The following is a 10,318-nucleotide window of genomic DNA, read 5'->3' on the forward strand; positions in this document are numbered from 1 at the left end:
TATGCTGAGGAAGTACATGGAGAATCCTTCGCATGTCTTGAACATTGAGCCATTGCAGCTTACTCCGAACCTGACTTATGAGGAGAGACCAGTGCAGATCTTAGACAGACAGGAGAAGAAGCTTCAGAACAAGCTGGTTAAGCGAGTCAAAGTCAAATGGCTTAACCATTCAGAGGAGGAAGCTACGTGGGAGTCTGAGCCAGAGATGAGGAGTCGGTACCCTGAATTATTCGATGAGTTTTAATTTTGAGAACAAAATTTCTTTTAAGGGGGGGAGAGTTGTAGAACCCGTAAATTAGACTACGTATAAGTCATGCATAATTTCTAGCATTTAAAGTAAAATGATTTTATTATTCTTGCATGAGTATTTATCGTTTCCTTTAAATTTAGTTATTTTATGCAGTAGTCAAAATTTTTATCTTTTCAGTTATTTCAGTGAGGCCGGACTGGAGTTGGAGTTTTGAGATAAAATTTAAGATTTATAAAATCATTCCCAGATTTTATTTTAGCTAGCTAATAATTTAATTTAAGTTAAAAGAAGGTTTAAGGAATTATTTAAGTAACTTGAGGTAAGTAGGAAATAAGTTCATTTGGGTTCCATAATTAAGGTGTTAATTCACTAAATTATTTAAAGGATGGGTAAGGCTCTAAAGGTTTAAAATACACTAACTAAACAATATTTCCCTTCCCTTTATTTGATTAATTTAGGCCACCCCCTAGTTGTTAGAACAATTCTTTGCCAACTCACCTTTGACCCTTTACTTGTCATTTCTTAGCTTGATAATCCTTTCATTTATTAATCACCCTTAATTAATTAATATTAGATCATTATGCTAACCTTGATCAGATGTAGAATTGGTCATGATCCCTCCAACCATCTCTAGGATATCAAGCCATTTCAAAATTCAAAAAGGAGAGCAAGGCTTGGTCTTGCCATCCCTTTTATATTGCAACCCCTTCCCCCTCACTCTGCTAACCATCATTCCCCCTTCCTCATCACCGAATTGAGAGCCATTTTTGAGAGAAAAATCGAGAGGTGCTAGGTGAAAAACAAGAGAGAATAATCGAGTAGAAGGAAGGAAGGTAGATCACTCCATCTCCTCCGTGCCGCTTCGTCCTTTCGTTCGTTTTTCTATCAAAACGAATCAAGGCATGTATATGTTTTTATTTGCTCTTCAATAAAGCCATATTAGTATTTTAAAACATCACACTCATGATTTATTTAAGCTCAAAACCGAAATCTTTCCATATTATTTTCGAAAAATGAAATGCATATTTCGGCTCCTCCATTTCATGCTTCACGGTTCGCTTGTTTTTGGTGTTTCAGGTATTGGTTCGATTCCAGGCTCCCAAGGCTGCATCTAGACATGTAATAGGGTGTGTCAAGACCATGTTGGTCCATTCGTTCAGTCCCATACACGCTGGAAACTCGCATGTGACAGCAACACCCCAAATGTGTCCCTTTGAGTCTCGATTTGTATAGTTGCTGTCAAGGGAGGGAGTTTCTGATCTTGGCTGTCCTAGGAGCCCATAGCCATGGTTATAACACTTCCCTATCATGTCTAAGACGTGACCAAGTTGCCCTTTTGAGACTTGGTCCATGGTTGAATCGGTTTTTAATCAAAGTAACAAGAACAGCCCCTCGGCCCCTTTCCCCTACTGCATGTGTTGTTCGGTTTTTGGTGGAATGGTGTGGATCTTGGTTGGCCTCTGGCCCTTAGCCACGGTTCAAACCATACCCTAGGATGTTGGAAAGAAGATCTGGTCTGTGGTTCAAACCCCAATGGCCGGTAGTCTCAAAAACGACACAAGGAAGCGAAGGCACGGTTGCTGGAACTTCTAGACACCAACTTGCTGTGTCGGTTCAGTGGCTCGTTCGAGTTCTTGTTTGGCTTTTAGCCTATGGCCTTGGACTGGATAGTGCTTCATCGAGTTAGTAAGGTCATGTTTTTGTCCGTTCATGATTCGGATCATTTTAGAGGTCCTACGAGAATTTACGGTACGATGTGCCAAATTGACTCTCGAAAGAGCATTTCATGTTTTGGCCTCCATTCACCAAAATTTCGACTTGCATCATTTTTGGAGCATTATTTCATCATTTAAGGTGTATTTTAATCATGACTAAATGATGGTTCGGTGTTAGTTCGGGTTGGCACGGAGCCATGAATAAATACGAAATCGTTGGGCGTAATTGTCTCGTTTTTGGATTCAATTACAAAGTTTGGTCAAGAAAATCATTTGCATATTTTTCATGATAAATTTAGGTCGCAGCGAGCCTGGGAATGATCCAATCCATGTGGTAAAATAATACAGGATATTTCATCATATCATTTAATTATATTAAGTGCATAAAAATATAAAATATTCATTTTTGAGATTTATGCGATATTGCTTGTGGCCATTTCACTATCATGTGATCATTGTATCATCCGGTCGTCAGTTACCGGTCAGTTCTGTTCTGTTCCACCCAGTATACTGTGGCATTAGTCTGATCAGACGTTCATTACTTCACCCGGTCGCCAGTTACCGGTCAGTTCAGTTCAGTTCAGTGCAAGGGCCACTTGCGTAGAACATAATCTCACCAGAAAATTGTTACATGCTATTTTATTACAGGGCTCCAAGGAGCAAACATTTCACTTATGATTTTCAGTCAGTTATGCGCGTATTATAATTGCTCATGATAAGTTATTTCACGTTATGTCTCATGACATGATATTTTCACTTGCATGCAATTTTATCATATTATTTACTCGTTATTTACAATATATGCATGCTGAGTCTTTAGACTCACTAGACTTGATTGTTGTAGGTACTGATGATGTCGAGGTCGAGGGCGGGGACCAGTGAGCTAGCTTGGGTCGGCGGTAGTGGAACCCGAGGACCTCATTTTAGCATTTACCATTTCTATGCTCAAACATTTTATTTTGTTGGATTATTCTTAAATTGTTATTTTGCAAACAAATATTTACTTCCGCTGCTATTTTGAATATTAACTTTATCTATCAGTTGAACTTTGAATGAGACATTTCAATTATTTAATGAGGCATTTTAATTATTTAAATAAAATTTTAAATTTTTCTCAAATTTTCAAACACGAATTTTCGGGTCATTACACTCAATGTCTCAGAATGGGAATAATGAGGACGCAATTGTATTGAAGCATTGCCCCCACCCTTGTTTTTGGATTTGTTTCCACGCATTTCCCATCCATCATCTTGTGCAGAATCTAGACCTACATACGAGATTCCACTGGTTTATTGATCAAATCCAGGATCAGAAACATAGAAGGCACCTTTTCCCTTAAACGATGGATCAAAGGTACCATCTCTGGAAGGATTCCCACCTACTTTTCTAGAGTTCATGTCTGGGATGTCACAATGAGAATAAGTGCGGGAAGAAAGGGCTATCGCTCACAACTGTGGGTATAGACGTCAGAGGAATATTACAGTAATAACTTATCATGGCTATAATAGATCATCATTTAGCAACCAGCCATTTTAAGTTCCACAATATAATCGACGATAAAAAAGGTGTGCAACAAAATTTGTGAAAAAATGTAGAAACGTACAAGTAAAAAAGAATATAGTGTTGAGTTCAGATAAAAATTAAATGACATGATTTAAGTCATGGAGCCACAATTAGGTCCTTCTTTTCACCTATACTTACCCTGAGAAAGTAAGTAGAATAATCACAAGTTCATGGTATATTTTCTGTACTAAATCGGAGAATGTCACCGTAAAGTTAACGATGCAGCAGTAGCATCCATGAAAAGATTGAAAAAATACCAAAAAATATGATAAAAATTTCAATCTTTATCACATATGCACCAAGATAGGCAAAATTTATTGGGAAACATCAGGATTGATAAATGCAAAAATATTTAAATATATCAAACATAGTTTCTCATCATACAAAAAAAAATTTATTGGTCAAAAATCTGATAAAAACATGAATTAAGCAAATAAAGTCCATCCTTTCCCATATAAAAAACTCCATCTACCCTGTAAAAATGGTAAAATACTAAGTGGTCGCGGCGATAGATGTGATAGTTGTCCAGAGAAAAGATGATACTATAAATGTGAGAACTCGGAATTTCCAAAGTAAATCATGTAAGGAATAAAAACTCGAAACTAAGCTCAAAAATTTTATTCTAACTATAAAACTCAGTTATTAACTTAAATGTTCAACTAACTTGACTCAAGGAAGTAGCTTCGAAGCTCTGGAATTAGCTCAACGGAAAACTATGCTATAGGAAATCGCATCAATCGAAGAATCGTCATCGGAGAAGTAAAACCCCAGCTCAAGGACTCAATCTTTCAGCTCAATGAAGCTCAACCATGTTTGTACCAAAAGGGTCAAAAAGGAGTTAAAGGAGGAGCTAAGGGATAGGACAAATTAATAATGCAAGAAATAATCCTTTAGAAAGTCTATGTGACCTTTGGTGCATGAGATAACATTGATTACATTCATTTCATTTCTTAGGGAGCAAAGGGCGGCCATGGGGGAGATGAAGGGACAAAGCCATGGGGGAGATGAAGGGGCAAAGTTTTCATCTATAAATGGAACTCAAAAGGTGAAGAAAAAACACACCAAAAAGCCATACAAAATTTCGGCTACTCCCCTCCATAAGCAGCCAAATTTCGGCCAAGGCAAGGGAGAAAGAAGAACCAAGTTGGTGCTTTAAGAGTGCTCAAGCAAATACGTCGAGGTGTTGCTGGATTGACGACATAAATTGCTAAAGCAATGTGTCGAAGTACTGTCCAAACTTCGGAAGAAACTTCGTTCAAGAATCTGCAAATTTCGAAGCATACCTACGCATTTCAGTAAGTGGGTTTTCGTTGCGTATTTTTTTGTAATTTTAAACTTGAATACATATATCATGACATGCATGTATGTGTATCATTATTTTCGAAAATTTCTGTATTTCCTTTTAAAAATTTCGATCGATGATACGCTTTTTCTGGTTTGTTCGTTCTGTTTTTCGACGTTCTTTGACTCCTCTGTATTCGTTCAAAAATCTGATAAGCTCTGATTGATAAATCTGAATTCTGTGATACACTGTTACAAATAGATTTTAAATGAAAAATAATTGTAATTATGTTCTAGCCCCCATCGGTGGATATAAAACTGAAAACTGTCTGGCCCCATCGGTGGGTATAAAATTGTTTTCTTGCCTCATCTCTTAGAGGACTAATATATTGGGGACAATTTAACCATCGAAATAAGATGAGAAACATTGTTGTGTTTGTTTCTTATTTCCTTATGAATTGCCTCTGAACTGCTCTGATTAATCTGATAACTTCTATCTCATATTTGATTTGGTTCTGCTATGATAAGTTAAAAGTAATAAGTTTTGAAAGTTTGTTAAAAATATGTTTTAAGAAAATTAATTTCTATATGTAACTTTAGAAATCGATCGACCCCCACTTGCTGAGTGTTTCCCAAAACACTCACCGCTTACAACTTTCAGATAAGAATGAAGAGCAACTGAATGAAGAAGAACAAGAAGCTTTCTGGGGATGGTAATCGATGGACAAGATCAAGAATCAAAATTTTTTTACCTTTTCTCTTATTTAGTTTCCGCAAAACTCTGATGTAATTGTTGTTCTATTGTCATTGTAAAGACAATGTTATATTTATGAAAAAGACTGTGTTATTTGGCTTTTTGATACGAGGCTTATTGTTTTCAAGTAATTGTTAAATAATGTCGGATGTCACCGATGCTTCGGTCTCGGGGCGTGACATTTAAGTGGTATCGGAGCCCCTAGGTTCATAATCCCGTTGAGATTTTGATAGACAATTTGGAGAACTAAAATTTTGGCAAAAGCCTAGTGCATCCCAACATGAACCCAACTTTCATTTGTTCCCTAAACTTTCCAGAAACTCAAAATATATCCCTCCAATTGTTCCGCAAATTCTTAGTATCGAATTTTCCACGACAAATTTGCTTTTATTGTGCCTTTCTACCCTTCATACTGTTCTGATATTTTACCTAGATTTTATCCTAGGAAATGGCTGTTCTACGTACTCATGCTCAGGTTGCCCTTCGTATGCGCATGCTCACAATAGATAATCAAGTTAGGGAGATTGCTACTTTGAAGACGCAACTTGCCAGGGAGAAGCTAGAAAAGCAGGAGCTTAGCGAGATTAGGAACATACTGGAGACAAACATACAGTGACTCACTCACCATCTTGACTTGGCTGAGAGCCAACTTCTTCAGATACCTACTGATGCTAGAGAAGAAGAGAAAAGACTACGAGATGACGTTCGAAGCTATACTGCTTATCACCTAGAATCTGAACGTCAGCACGATAGCACAAAAAGAGAGTTGGAGACAATTCAAGGAAGGTTTTTGGCAGCACATGGTCGAGAGAACAAGCTTAACAAGGCGATTTACCAATTTTAAGTAAGGATAGAAGAACAGGAACTCAATGAGGCAACAAACCAAACAACCGTACAAGAACTTCAGGACCAAGTAAACAATATCGACGACCACAAAACACTGTTGCAAAACCATATTGATCAACTACAGAATGATATGATCAACATGGAAGAGCTCGTGGGAGAACTCGAAGACAATCAAGGAGGAAACCCCATTGAAGAAGAAATTAACGAAGTAATAGGAGACGGCGAAGTAATAGATGAGTAGGGTAATCCCTAGTTAGGAAGCGATTGTATCTAGAACCATTAGACTTGTCGTTTTCTTTAAAAAGATAAATGTATGATTTTTGAAAATTAATGAAGATATTTCTTTGATTATACATTGTTTCAAACAAATTAATAAAATATATGTTTATAGGAAATGGCAGGCAGACCACCCAGATACAATCCAAACCCCCGAGGAGTTAATCAAAACGAGAACGAAAATCCACAATCACCACCAAGGTTGAACCTCAATCGAGAAGACATGATGGCAATAGCTACCATTGTAGTCGCCCCTTTGCAATGAATGGTAATCTCATTGCCAATGCCATCCAGCTGCCACCAGAACCACAACCATGAGGAATCAGGTATCATTACGAATCCCTCAGGAAGAATCGAGTCCCAAATTTTGATGGAAATCCAGACCCACAAGTCGGTCATAACTGGCTTAAGAATGTTGAAGCTCAGCTGCACTTATTGGAAGTACCTGAAGGACTTAGAGTGGATGTCGTAACCCCGTTTCTGGAATATCGAGCATGAAAGTGGTGGGAAATAGTTTCACCATCTTTGGCTGAGGTGAAGCAGATCACATGGCAAACCTTCAGGAGAGAATTTTTGAAGCAATATTACCCAGCGGAATTTTGGCTGCAAAATTTGAGCGAATTTGAGAACTTTAAACAAACACCAGACATGACGGTGATGGAATACACCTCAAGGTTCAATGATCTGGGAACCTATGTTCCAACAATCATGTTTGATGAGACATTGAAAATTCACCATTTTAAGAAAGGACTGAACAGCTGGATCCAATCGGCTTTGGCAGTATTCAGGCCAAGCAATTTTGTAGATTTGATGGGTGTGGCAATGAGTGCGGAAACTTATATCAAACGCCGCGAAGAAGAAAACAAAGCAAGAGACCTTTGATTAGTCAGTCTGCTCATTGTGGCCCAAATTCAAAAGGCCAAACTATTCAAGCGGTCCCCCAAGAGGAACCTTCAGCAGTTCTAGCAATAAAGAAGGAAAATGGTGCTACATATCGACAGAATCACTTTGGGTAATGTTATATGAAAACGGGCGCTTGTTTCAGATGTGGTAAGGTGGGTCATCAGATTAAAGATTGTTCTGAAAACAAAGACAAAGGGGCGGGGCCCAGCAAACAAAATGAAAACAAGACTAATGCTCGGGTATATGCAATAACCCTTGAAGAAACTGATAACACCAACTAGGTGGTTGCAGGTACTGTTTTACTCAATAAAATACCTGCATATACTTTGTTTGATTTTGGTGCTACGCACTTGTTTGTGTCTAGAAGATTTGCTACGAAGCTAAAACTTGAGCATGAAATTTTTAGTGAACCGTTAAGAGTGGAAACACCTGCAAGTAAAAAAATTGAAACCCACAAGGTGTATCGAAACTGTAAAAATTGGTATCAGTAAACAGATTTTTGAGGCGGAATTGATTCAACTTAATATGATTGAGTTTGACATCATTTTTGGAATGGATTGGTTAGCATGTTCAACTAACTTGACTCGAGGAAGTATCTCCAAAGCTCTGGGATTAGCTCAATGGAAAACTATGCAACAGGAAATCGCATAAATCGAAGAATCATCATCAGAGAAGTAAAACCCCAGCTTAAGGACTCAATCTTTCAGCTCAATGAAGCTCAAACATTTTTGTCCTAAAAGGATCAAAAAATGAGTTAAAGGAGGAGCTAAGGGATTGGACAAATTAATTATGCAAGAAATGCCCCTTTAGAAAGTCTATGTGACCTTTGGTGCTTGAGATAGCCTTGACTACATTCGTTTCATTTCTTGGGGAGCAAGGGGCGGCCATGGGGGAGATGAAGGGACAAAGCCATGGAGGAGATGAAGGGACAAAGTTTTCATTTATAAATGACACTCAAAAGGTGAAGGAAAAACACACCAAAAAGCCATACAAAATTTCGGCTACTCCCCTCCATAAAGCAACCAAATTTCGGCCAAGGCAAAGGAGAAAGAAGAACCAACTTCGTGCTGTTAGAGTGCTCAAGAAAATACGTCGAGGTGCTGCTGGATTGACGGCATAAATTGCTCAAGCAACGCGTCGAAGTACTGTCCAAACTTCGGAAGAAACTTCGTTCAAGAATCTGCAAATTTCGAAGCATAGCTACGCATTTTAGTAAGTGGGTTTTCGTTACGTATTTTTTTTGTAATTTTAAACTTGAATACATATATCATGACATGCATGTGTGTGTATCCTTATTTTCGAAAATTTCAGTCTTTCCTTTCAAAAATTTCGATCGATGATACGTTCTTCCTGGTTTGTTCGTTCTGTTTTTCAACGTTCTTTGATTCCGCTGTATTCGTTCAAATATCTGATAAGCTTTGATTAATAAATCTGAATTATGTGATACACTGTTACAAATCGATTTGAAATGGAACGATAATTGTAATTCTGTTCTGGCCCCCATCGGTAGGTATAAAACCGTGTTCCGGCCTCACCTCTTAGAAGACTAACATATTGGGGACAATTTGACTATAGAAATAAGATGAGTAAAATTGTTGTGTTTTTTTTTTCTGATTTTCTTCTGAATTACCTCTGAACTGCTCTGATTCGTCTGATAACCTTTATCTCATATTTGTTTTGGTTCTGCTATGATAAGTTAAAACTAATAAGTTTTCAAAGTTTGTTAAAAATATGTTTTAAGAAAATTAAGTTCTATATATACCTTTGGAAATCGATCGACCCCCACTTGCTGAGTTTTTCCCAAAACACTCACCCCTTACAACTTTCAGATAAGAATGAAGAGCAACTGTATGAGGAAGAACAAGAAGCTTTCTGGGGATGGTAATCGATGGACAAGATCAAGAATCAAGATTTTTTTACCTTTTCTTTTGTTTAGTTTCCGCAAAACTCTGATGTAATTGTTGTTCTATTGTCATTGTAAAGAAAATGTTATATTTATGAAAAAACTGGGTTATTTGGCTTTTCGATACGAGGCTTATTATTTTAAAGTAATTGTTAAATAATGCCGGATGTCGCCGATGCTTCGGTCTCGGGGCGTGACAATAAATTCATTCAAAAAATGAAAAAGAACGTGCCATATACAGCTTTACCTGTTTCACACAGAGACTATGAATGAGAAATTCAATTTGGATCACCGTAGAAAATCTCATAATTCTCACAACAAAAACAACTGAAATCAGGAAAATTTCAAGCACAATTATTCTAGGAGTTAAAGAAAACTGTCAAAAGATATAATCAGTTGTAAATGTTTAAAACTTTTTGTTTGACTGAGTACAATGCAAGTCTACATTTCTGTATGCACATATACACACAAAATACACAGTTTGATTCGCACGTCCGTGGAGATTTACAAATGCACGAACAAAATAAAACAATAAACAGCAACTATCAGCCACCACCTATTAACTAAACAAATTGCACACTCTTAAAATTAAGTCATGCTCGCACATGTCAGATGCATGCCAAACCAGTTTGTTTTAGATTAAAAAAAAATGAAGAATTTTTGGGAAAAGATTGACTGAGAATAATTTAATTTTCATATATGCATAACTTTTCCTTTTATAATTTAGGAAAATTTTCTTAAAACCCCATTCCAAAAGTTTTTCATATCTAAAAATCCCATTTTTTTTGCCTTACAACCATTCAATGATTTACGCTAAAAATCTCAAT

The sequence above is a fragment of the Primulina eburnea genome, chromosome 4 (genome assembly GCF_022965805.1).
Source record: "Primulina eburnea isolate SZY01 chromosome 4, ASM2296580v1, whole genome shotgun sequence".
In the NCBI taxonomy this organism is placed as follows: Eukaryota; Viridiplantae; Streptophyta; class Magnoliopsida; order Lamiales; family Gesneriaceae; genus Primulina; species Primulina eburnea.